The sequence below is a fragment of the Phodopus roborovskii genome, unplaced genomic scaffold (genome assembly GCF_943737965.1).
Source record: "Phodopus roborovskii unplaced genomic scaffold, PHOROB, whole genome shotgun sequence".
Lineage (NCBI taxonomy): Eukaryota > Metazoa > Chordata > Mammalia > Rodentia > Cricetidae > Phodopus > Phodopus roborovskii.
This window is the reverse complement of record NW_026126416.1, coordinates 16,237,807-16,250,298: the sequence shown is the minus strand read 5'-3', so window position 1 is coordinate 16,250,298 and position 12,492 is coordinate 16,237,807.

The following is a 12,492-nucleotide window of genomic DNA, read 5'->3' as shown; positions in this document are numbered from 1 at the left end:
GATTTTATTACAAGGCAAAAAACAAAAAAACAAAAACGTGCCCCTATAACAGAAAAACCCACACTAGAGAAGCTCAGAAAGCCTTTCACAAAAGGAAAGAAAGGCAGAGTTTGTGCCCTATATAGAAACAAGCAGCAACTTCTGTGATGAATATTTATTCTTTAAAGTGCCTGGTATTTGTGCCGTATACATTGTCATTGTTAAAAATGTGAAGGTAAATATTTACAAACAGCTCTTAGGGAAACTAGACTTCTTAGGAGGAATGTTGAACTCAAATTTTTGCTTGGGGTTTTTCTTTTAAGATGGAAATATGCAGACTGACTCTAAATATAAACCTTCCTCTTGAAGTTCTTGTCTCTCACAGCCCAGATGAGGCTGGCCTAGAATTTAGGATTAGGACTTAGAGTATGACAGATTTAAAAGAAAAGTTGATCTGCAAGGAAATACTACTTCTCACCCATTGCAACTTTCAAACAGTAATGACTTAACTGTACTAAGGACTGGAGAGCGACTGACCTGGGCTATTTAAAATGCAGCTGGGGGAAGGAGAAATAGTGTCTAACACACATCTGGGCATGTCCCAAACACAGCTGGGAGGTATGGGGAAGTTAGTACAACCCCCTTGTCAAATTATTTTGGTAGCTGTTAATATCAAAACTCATTCATATACCCCATTAATGTCATTTCTACACATTTACCTAAGAGAAATAAAACTGCATACTTATCCAAAAAATGTACATAGGAATATTCACTGCAGGTTTAATTCATAAGCCACAAACTAGGAACTATTCACATTTCTATCAACCGATGAATTTATAAATGGATTGTTCTAGGGCCATATAATGGAATGTTAACCATGCAGTAGAATCAGTTACTGAAAAGTCCTACTGAAATAAACTCCCACATAGATATCCAAAAAAAAAAAAAAAAAAAAAAAAAAAAAAAAAGTAAGAAAGAAAACAACAAAAAACAGCATTCTGATCAATCAAGAGGGAAACAGACTACATACTCTATATAATACGGCTTCACATAGCTGAAATTCTAAAACAAACAAACAAACAAAAAAATGAAACAATGTACTCTTTTTAATCTGGAAAGCAGATTAATCTGGAAAGCCTCAAGCTGGTGACCCTCCTGTCTTGAACCTTCAAGTGCTAGGATATAGCTAAGTCCTAATACTTGATAGGTGGTGGGTTTTGTGGGCATATTTACTTGTTAAAACTCGCTGATGGGTGTGTAAATTATACTTCAAAATAGCAGTGTTGATGGGAAAACAGATTTTGTTTACATAAATGAAACCATAGTATGTATAGCCTATAGTCCCCACCCCAATCCTTTGTTTTGTTTTGTTCTTTTTTGTTGCCTGCTTTTTGCTTACTCAGAAATCTATTTTTGTTTCCCCTTCAATAAATAGCTGTCCTTAGCAGGGTTCTGGGGACAGTCTGACTCTTGTTTCCAAAAGCTTACTTCCAAGTTCATTTTCATGGATCACTGTAGGTCAGTCTACACTGTAGGTCAGTCTACACTCTAGGTCATTTACACTGTAGGTCAGTCTACAGTGTAGGTCAGCTTACACTATAGATCAGTCTACATTGTAGGTCATTGACACTGTAGGTCAGTCTACACTGTAGGTCAGTCTACAGTGTAGGACACTCCATTCTACACTATAGGTCTGATCCTCTCTGCTGTCTTAAAGGCTTCAACCAGCAGGTGGCCCAGACTTTCAAACTTTAGGAAGCAGGGCAAAAGTCATCTAATCTTCACTTATTTTGCCTTGTTTTAATCTTCCAATCTCCAACCTGGAGAATTAATGTGAGATTCAGAAATGGCTCTGCTGCTCAACAGCCATGTACCCTGTACAGCTGATGTGATGATTGGGTTAGCTTTGAGAATTCTGCTTAAGGTCGAGAGGGGTTAACAGGGTCATTAAAACTCTGTGCATTCCAAATATTTTGGGTGGGACTTTTCTTGGGAGACTGAACAGAGCAATCTCCTGGTTTGTGAGCATCAGCAAAAAGAAATTTTCATACCCTACAGCCTGGAAAACAGAAATGCCTCAACCAATTTTCCTGCACAGGTGAGTGACTTTCCAATCCTCTCGCTGAATTTCGGGCATATTAGATTGACTTATTTATTTTTAGATACACATGATTGCAGTGAAGCATTACTTCCCCGTCTTTCTTAACAGTGTGGAGTGACAAACACCTTCCCAGAGAGCCTCCAAGAAGGCAAACTAGGCAGGGGAGAGAAGGAACATAGAACAATCCATGTCTTGCAAATGCCAAGAGGGAAAACAAATTAGCTGGCAAGTCGATCATTCAGTGCAGCGTTGGGGGTGGGGTGACCAAGAATCTTAAAAATCTCGCATGGGGAAGCATGCACCACTTTGGCCTGGAACAGTAAAGGAAGCAATGTTGAAAGGCCTTTCATCTCAATGTCCAGCGGGGCCTCCAGTTTGTGCTGCCAGGGGACAGAATGCTTCAGCTCTGTTGCTGCTCAGCTGCCAAGAGGCTGGCATGTGAGTGGCTCAGCAGCGTGATCCTCAGCCAGGGCCCCAGCAGCATCAGCCACCCTCAGAGGAGGAGCACCTGTTCTACCTCGCCTGGCATCAAGAAGGTTCCATCCTTATTTTCCTCATGCTGACTGCCCCTGAGTGTTTCCATTTTGTCTTTGCCGATGGCAGGTGCCCGCTGTCGACTTCTGATCACCAGCCAGGTGCGGGGGAGTGGGGGTGAATGGGTGGGGGAGGGGAAGCCATGTATGCCATCCGGTTCATCCCTTTCCCTAACACACTCCTGCGTCACAGGTATCAGATGGCAGCAGGTGCTATGACATTATGGCAAACACTCTTGTCCTGGATGAGTGAATGTGTCACATATTGAATCTGTGTCTCTAACATCTCATCAATCAGCCATTGATTGTGCCTCCTCCAGATCCCAGGCTCAGCTTTCGGCTATATATTGTAAGATTAATGTCCTTAATACCAACGTGGGCACCACTGTCTTGTTTAGAATTCAGCACAATTCAGCTAGAAGTTCATACTTGGACTTTCATGTTAGCTAGCCTTTTTACTTATTATAATTAGCTACTCAACATGCACAGGCAGTTGTTACAGATATATTTTACCTCCATATGCTTACCATTTGCGACAATGGGTGGACATCTTGTTGCCCCTCAGAGTGTAATCATCTCGGTCTTGTCATAAGGGATGCTGTGGTTGTCAGTGTGTGACAATCAACTTGGGATGGATACTGATGATGATTAACTAGCTTGCTTACACAGCAAGGGACTGTTTATTAACAAGCAACAATTAAGCCTGTAGTCAGTGATCTGCCATGTGTGAGACTCTTCAGGGACTCCCTCACAGGTAGGTAACACAATGATTGTTGTTCAGAAAAACCTTAAAATCTAGTTGAAGAGATAATTATGCAAATGTTTATGAAGCAAAATACTGTCCAAACCTCTTTGCCTGGTAACAAAGTTGCTCTGGAGCCAGATCACACTGAGAATGAACTATGCTGCATTGTCCAGAACATTCCATCCTAGTTTATTGCTTCACATTTGAATTAATGTATTTGTCCTAACATGTAGCCACACTATCATTTATTTCTCTCATTAGGAGTCAGCAAAACTGTCTATAATAAAGATGTATATAATAAAGATAAAAAAGACATAAAGACCTCAGTGCAAAATTGAACAATTACTTATGTTTGAAAAGTTTATAATGTTTCTTATAATGTATATTCAAAACATTCAAAAGATATTAACTCACAGACTATACACAAATAGATGGTAGACCAGACTTTATCCATGGCACCTAATCTAAATCCTATTAATGTTTCTATACCAAAAAATAATTTCCAAGGTCCCCATGTAAAATTTTCCACCCTCTTAGAAATATCTCATTTATAAAATTTCTTGAAGCAGACATTCTGACTAGGGCATTTACTAAGTAGAATGATAGAAAGGGGAAGAATATAAATTTTAAAATAAAACATAATAAGCTTGGCATCCTGAGTTTTCAATTTATAGCTCAGTAGCATTGTGAAAACAATACAATTTTCTGAGTCTTGGTTTTTGTGTAGTTGGTATAGCAACAGATGAATGATTTACATATAACATTATTAAAGGAAGAACACAGAAATATTTATTTCTTTGTGTCTTTGTGAAGGTGCTTTGACATTCATTTCTTGCCTAGTTTTTTTTCTTTCTGACATTATTTACGAATACGTGTGTGTGTGTGTGTGTGTGTGTGTGTGTGTATGTGTGTGTGTGTGTGTGTGTGTGTGTCTGTGTGTGTATTAAAGCACAAATACATTAATTATCTCTTCTGAGGAGTCATTTGTAAGAGTATGATGATAGGCTTGCCATGCAGCCAAAGATCAGTAAATTCTCTGATCCTTCCACATCTTTATTCTATATCCTCATCAGGAGCAATCCAAACTAAATTGCATTTTTTCCTGAGGGTATAGATACCAGCTTAGCAAATCCCCTACCCCCTAGTGTTGAGTAAAGAGCTGATGTTTGCAGGTTCTCACAATTATTTACTGTTAATGTCAATGTTACCAAGCATTTTCATGCTAAAGCTTTTCAACAGGCACTTCTGTATTCAGCTGTACCTGCTCATTTCATTTCCCAGTATAATTCCATAGTCATTTCAATCAATGTCCATATCTTTAAATTCTCAGGGAACACATTTCAGGGCTTGTTGTACTTGACTTTTCTTTTTCCTTTTTTATAATTTTTTAAAATTTCATTTTACATTCTAACAAAAGTTTTCTTTCCCACACCTCCTTCTATCCTCTTTCACCTCCTCCTCAGCTCACCCCCCCCCTTTCCATTCCTCCCAATAGGTAAGGCCTCCCATGGAGAGTTGAGAAAGTCTGACACATTAAGTTGAGGCATGTCTAAGCCCCTCTCCCCTGCATGGCATCCCCTCATAGGGACTGAGCTTCAAAAGCTAGCTCATGCACCAGGGATACATTCTGGTCCTACTGCCAGGCCCCACTGATAGCCCATACTTCACAACTGTCCCCCACATATGGAGGGCCTAGTTCGATCTCGTGGAGGTTTCACAGCTGTCAGTCCAGAGTTCGTGAGTTTCTACAAGCTTGGTTCAGCTGTCTCTGTAGATTTCTCCATCATGATCTTGTCCTCCCTTGCTTATGTATTCACTCCTCCCTCTCTTTGACTGGATTCCTGAGTTCAACCTAGTGCTTGGTTGTGGGTCTCTGCACCTAGTTCTGTCAATTACTTTATGAAGGCTTTATGATGATAGTTGGGGTATTCACCAATCTGATTACAGGGGAAGGCCAGTTCAGGCATGCTCTCCACTATTGCTAGGAGTCTTAGCTGGGGTCATCTTTGTGGATTCTTAGGAATTTCCCTAGCACCAGGTTTCTCCATAAGCTCATAGTGACTCTTTCTATCAAGATATATTTTTCCTTGCTCTACCTATCTACACCCCTCTAGACAATCCTGTTCCCTCATATTCTCATTCCTTATCCCCTCCCCCTTACTGACCTCTTCACCCTAAGTTTACCAGGCGATCTCATCTAATTCACCTTCTGAAGGTGACCCATGTGTCCCTCTTAGGGTTCTCCTTGTTACCTAGCTTCTCTGGAGCTGTAGGTTATAGTTTGGTTATCCTTTACATAGAGTTGTATTTGACTTTTCATCATCATCAGACTTAAACACTCCTTTCTGATAGTTCAGTACTTTAGAACTCAGTGATACCACACATCCCAAAGCTACTTCCCCACCCTCTTCTTTCCCTTTCTGTTCTCAACTATAGGATCATCCTCTTTTAGAAAGCACCAAGAGTTTGTATTTCTGAAGACATAGGACTTGCTATTATCTTTAGGCATCCCAATCCATGTTGTGGTTTGTGACAGCTTCTGTACACAGATTCATCATTAAATTTAATTTTTGGCTGTGAACTCTTCTGTAATGTCTACCTTCATCTTATCACTCAAACACCTGTCAAAGTCAATTTGATTTTACTTGATAACCTATTCTAACTCTCCATCACCTCAAGAGTCTACATTCATAGTTGTCTTGTTTCCATATCTAATTCTGAAAAACTAGAGACCTAGAAATTATTTGAATGTTAAAATCTGCCTCAAATAGATAGTTAATCTGCCACCCCCTTTGTATATTTTGGCTTTTAAAAGGCTCTTGAATACCCCTATCTCTTGTTCTATGGACAAAGCTACCATTGTAGACCCATAAGAGTTGTCAGATGCCTAGGAGCTGTGTTAGCTTACCTAAACCTTGTCTGTCCCACTCCATTCTGTTACCAAAGAGTGTTGTGCTCACAATCCAAACTCTAAATTTGATCATGCGACCCCATCATTTTGGGTCTTTTACTACAACTCTTTCACATCAAATTGTGCTAACTTCCAAGGGAAAGCCTATCACCTAAGTTCCAGTTAGGACTGATCCCTTCACCTTCAGATTTGTTTCTGCATTCAGTTAGCCAGTCAATAAAGTTACTGTCTCAGGTTGATCCTCCGGCTAGGTTATTGGATCTCTAAAAACACCTAATATGTTTGAGACAACTAGTCTAGTCACAGCCTGGCTAATAATAAATGCTCAACTGATGATTCTCAGTGATAAAGTAGAAGGATGTCACTTATTCTCTCAGGACTGCTGCTGATTTTCCCAGGATATCACTTCTCTTTGGGCTATCTGAGGAGTTACCCTGAAACCTTAAGAAAAATTATTATTGTTGTTAATGTCCTATGTGAACTACAGGTTGTTTCTAGATTTCAAATATCGATCCAGACACAGTCCAAACAAATATTTTTCATTTGTTTCCTATATTATTTCACTATCATCCCTCTAAATAAAATATTCAGTCTCATACAGGTAAATTCAAATATGGACAATTGATTATGTCAGTATTATGGACATGGGAGAAGTTTTTAGGACCTTCTCCCAAATCAGATTACAAAAGGAATAAATCTTGTAGGAGACCAACATTTACAGGATATTCAGGCATTGATTAACATATTAAGTATTTGTCTATGTGGATTAAAAGCTACCCATGTATGTTCATTGCAAAATATTAATCATTACCCAAATTCAGAAACAGCCAATAATATCCTACACCATACCAATAGATAAACTTTATATTTCCAGGCAAAGAAATGTTATCTATTATTAAAAGTAAATGAGCTATCAAGCCATCAAAATATTTGTAAATATATTTTTATTTAAATTTGAAACAAGGTTATTTTACATGTCAATCCCAGCTCCCTCACCCTCCCATACTCCCCTGTCATGCCAACTAAACCCCAGCCCATCCCCTTTCTGCTCCCCAGGGCCTATCATTTGGGGTAGGGCCTAGGTCCTCCCCCATGTGTCTAGGCTGAGAAAGTATCCCTCCATATGGGATAAACTCCCAAAGTCCATTAGTATACTAGGGATAAATATTGATCCATCATTAGAGGCCCCATAGACTGTCTAGTCTTCCTAACAACCACAAACAGGGGGTCTGGGTCAGTCCTATGCTGGTCTCCCAGCTATCAGACTGGGGTGCATGAGCTCCCCCTTGCTCAGGTCAGTTGATTCTGTATCTCCAGCCTGGTCTTGACCCCTTTTCTCATCACTCTTCCCTCTCTGTAACTAGATTCCAGAATTTGGCTAGTGTTTAACTGTGGGTCTCTGCTTCTGCTTCCATCAGCTAGTAGATGAAGGGTCTAGGATGGCATATAAAGTAGTCATCAATCTCATTATCTTGGAAGGGCATTAAAGGTAGTCTCTATTTTAAGAGGGAAAAAAGCCATTCTGAAAGGAGTCATACTGTAAAATTCCAGCCATGTGATATTTTTAAAAGACAGAACTATGGAAACAGTAAAAAGAAGATCAATATCTCTGGAAGACAGGAAAAAAGAAGATGAGTGAGCAGAACACAGGGATTAATGTGGCAAAAGTACTCTGAAGGATATTGTAATGGTAAACTCACATGTCATTGCATATTCACAAAAACTTCTTGGATGTACAATAGCTACAGAAAACCACTGTGGTGACATATTGTCTGTGATCTAATAAACTCTCTGAAGATCAGAATACAAAGCCAGTCTCACAAGACAGCTCTAGAAGCTGGGCAATGGTTGCACACACCTTTAATTCCAGGACTCCGTCAGTTCAAGGCCACCCAGGGCTACATGAGTGTAAATCAGCCTTTAATCCTAGCCTTTAATCCTAGTTATATAAGGGTGAAGCAAGAGTCTTGGGGGGAGATTTTAGTCTTCAGAAAAGTTGATGACAGGAAGACTATTCAGTCTCCAGCCACTCTGAGTATTCATGGAGACAGAATAACCCTTTCAGTCCGACATAGGGGTAAGCACTGGGCACTTTGCTTTTCTGGTCTTCAGCTTAAACCCCAATATCTATCTCTGGGTTTTGATTATTCAAGCTACAAAACATGGTGTACACTCTGGACATCTGTTGGTAATGATGTGATAGTTAAGTTTATCAGTTTTAGCAAAGTGCTACCTTGGTACAGGAGCTAACTGTTGTGGAGATGGTTTATGAGAACTTGTGATACTTTCTGTTTGATCTTGTTTTCAACCTGAAGCTTTTCTAAAGAAGAGGAAGGAGAAGGAGCAGGAGAAGAAGAAAGAGGAGAAGGAAGAGAGGGAGAAGGGTTTTCTATCAGAAAACAAAACAAAAACTATGCCGTTCATCCTGGGTGAGATCAGTCTCCAGATTAGACTTCATATGTAGTCTAATATGTATCTTCATAGATAGTAACAAGTTTGTTATTATCCTATTACCTGAGTCCTGCCTTACTCCTAAATTATTCTCTCTAGAAACTACATAAACAAAAAGTCTTACCTTTGACTCAGTTTCTAAGACATCATTCTAGAACAGAGATTCAGGCCTGGCATGCACTACTCATGACTTGTTAAAAACTTTTCTTTGACTTTCAGGAGTAGAACTTGGGGCAGGTTTTTGGTAAGAACTGACACAGGTTAAGCAAAAATACAGAGTACATATGCTGACAGGGAAAAAAAAGGCCTTGGAAGGAGTTGAAAAGAAATCCTGTCTGCCTTCTCACCACTGTGCCTAGGGAAGATGGAAATATGCCAAAAACAAATTTTACCTACTTGAAAGATTTGTCTGTGTGCCAGATCCTAATTCCCTGGAAAGGAAACAAAATGTTCCTAGTTTCTTATACTTACTGTATTGGTTTCCTGTGGCTCCTGCAGAAAACTCCAGAAATGGGAGGCTAAAGACAGCAGATGGGCATTCTCTTGTAGATGTGAAGGCCCCTCTCAATGCTGGGTTAAGGGGCCCTCCCCAGCCTCTTCCATTCCCTGTGGTTGTCAGATGAATTTGCTTTCTTGGTGAATGCCCATGATACTTCTTCTTCTTCTTGCTCTGTGTTCATGGGGTCTCTGGGTCTATCTTCTACTTTGTGTGTCTTATAGGAGGGAAGTTATTATTGGACATAGAATCCACACAGATGATCCAGGATTGTTTCATGTCAGGATGGCTGATGAGACTTACAATGATTGCTGCTCCAAATTAATTCAGTCACATATTCCAGAGATTAAGAGGTAGAAATATTTTGGAGGTGGTAGGGCATCAGAATTTGTCTCAGTATATTCACTGAATTCTTCTTTCTCTTAATTATATATACTAGTATATAATGCATTATATATAGCAGTATTTCTCAAAAATATGCATGGATTTAAAACCCATAGATTTCTTCCAGATATAGGAAATAAATGTAAGAACCATATGCCCACCAACTATCTCTTTTTCCTAAGTCACAGGCCTGTCTCATGAAATGTAGTTATTAATATTGGGCAAATGAGGAAATTCAGTCTAGGCTAGGGTAGTTGTTAGTGTGATATGTAAGTCATCCCCATTGGTTTTTCAAATTTTAAATTTTCACTGTGATTTTTTTTTCCCCATGAAGAAACAATATGATGGTTAATCTTTATTGTTGACTTGACTGGGTTCAGAAATCACCTAGGAGATCTAGAAGACACGAATCTGAATATACCTGTGAAGGTGGGATCCAAAAAAAAAATTAACTTATGGTGGGAGGCATGCCCTGAATATGAATGATGTCATCTACATTTGTTTAACTATGGAACATTTGTTTAGTAATGCAATGATGCGTTGCATTCTTTTATGTTGCATTTGTTTAACTCTGTGAGCTGTGTTACTTTGCCTGTCAGAAACACCGGATTAGTCTAATAAATAGCTGAACAGCCAATAGCAAAACAGGAGAAAGGACATGTATGACTGACAGGCAGAGAGGATAAATAGGAGGACAAATCTGGGAAGGACAAGAAATAAGAAAAAGAGGAGAAGAAGACATCAGGGGCCAGCCACCCAGCTACACAGCAAGTCCCAAAGTAAGAAGTAAAGGAACAGAGAAAGATAAAAGCTCAGAGGCTAAAGGTATATGGGATAATTTAAGTTAAGAAAACTTGGCTAGAAATAAGCCAAGCTAAGACTGGGCATTCATAAGAAAAAAATACAACTCCATGTGATTCATTTGGGAGCTGGGTGGTGGACCCTCAAAGAGCCAAAAAGACAGAAAAGTAAATAATAAAACTCAGAAACAGAAGTGCTTCCAATAGAAAAGAGTTCATCTTGCATCCTGAATGGTCTGAGTACAAGGCCAATATGAATATTATTAAAGAAAGGTAGATTAAGAAAAATTGAGAATGCCATGGAAGGACCCTCTGTCAATGTCTTTCAATGTCAAGTGATACAAGGGAAAAAGCAGCAGGGCTTCATCTTGCCAGGGGAAAAAATTCTTTTTCTTCTCCTCCTTCCTCTTCCTCTTCTTTCTTCTTCTTCCCATCCTAAACTACAGTAAGTAACAAAACTTTTCTAATGTTGGTACCTAATCCATTAAAGCAGGGTATTTCTTTATAGCTTATATGGCCATTTAAGGAGTGCTTGAGAAAGAAGAAAATTATTTTCACAAGTGTATGTTAATGACCGTGTTCCCAGTTACACATCTGCATATGGCAAGTGAGAAGGCAGGTAGTTAGCTCCACACTGCTCTGTTCACTGTCAAAATTCCATCCTAATCACTGTACTTCCCCACAGCAGCTGTCTTCTCTATCTCAAAGCTGGGAGTGAAAACTTAAATAGCATGAGAATTGAAGATGTCCCCATCTCATCTCTGTTGGAGCTTCCTAATTGCAGATTATTTATTCTCTTCACTTTTTCATACAATACTCATTTCTACAGAATCATGGATCATTCATTATCCATACACTGCTAATTACATTACCCACTACCATTCTCTCATCAGCGTCAGAACCAAATGGTCAAATGCAATATGTGAGACTCTCCAGTAAACGAGTTAACAAGTTTCTGCTTTGTATAAAATGTAGGCCATCAAGTCAGTGGTCAGAATTAGGAGTCCTCATTGGTGTCTTCAGCCCTTTTTCCAAGTGTAAAGCTCAGAGCACCAGCATTTGCATTACCTGAGGGCTTGGAAAGCACGCACATATACAGGGCCCAGTTCTGACCTGCTGAACCTATGCAGAGGGTTTCATTGTCTGGCCTTGACAAGATCTCAAGGTAACTGACACATATTGAAGTTTTAAAAATATTTGTGAAAGCAGTCACTGTGAAATGTCAGTGAGCATCAGAATGATCTGGAGGCTTCCAACAGATGGCTAGACTCCAGCAGAGTGGAAAGTTAGAATCTTCAGACTCATTGGTGAGGGACAAGATCAGAGAAATTACACATATCTCAGCATTCCACTGCTACTGATGCTGCTGGTCCAGAGGCCACAATTCAAGGATCCCTACTGTTCTGTGGCATACTCACAGGAATACTAATGAGGTTGTGTTTTTATTGTTGTTTGCTTGTTTTTTTGTTTGTTTTTTTGTTTTGCTTTGTTTTATAATTTCTTTGCCTCAAATAATTGAATGGAGATTTTTTTTCCAAAAGAAAAAATTTAAACAAATACAAGGTTTATTGCATTACCCTTAGGCCTGGGCTTTCCCATTTGCTCTCTCACTGTGTAAGGAGACAGCACATCTGCTCTCTACATACTGGGAAGTTGCTGCATTTCTCCACGGATTCTTTAAAGTGGCTTTAGGATTGTAATTCTAAGGCTTGTTATTTCTCTAAGTTCATTCTTTCTGCCTCCAAACCCATCCCATTTTTCTGTTTTCTTCATAGTACCAACAGGCACAACATCCCAAACCACACCTTCCCCATGTCACATTTTATTGTTCTGCTCAGTCAGGAGATTCTTCAGAGACTAGATCTTGTCACATCAATTATACATTTCCCCCCTGATTTTCAACAGCCACAGAATCTTTCATTTTTTTAAGTTATTATCTTAACTAACGCCCTGCCTTTTTCAGATTGAAAATTTGTTTTTCATATTAGCTTCACGACTCTTTTCACTTGGAAATTTTCTTGCTCAAAACGAACCTATACTTTAAGGTCCAAAGGAATATTACATCCACCAGGGTTGTACACTACCCTGCCTA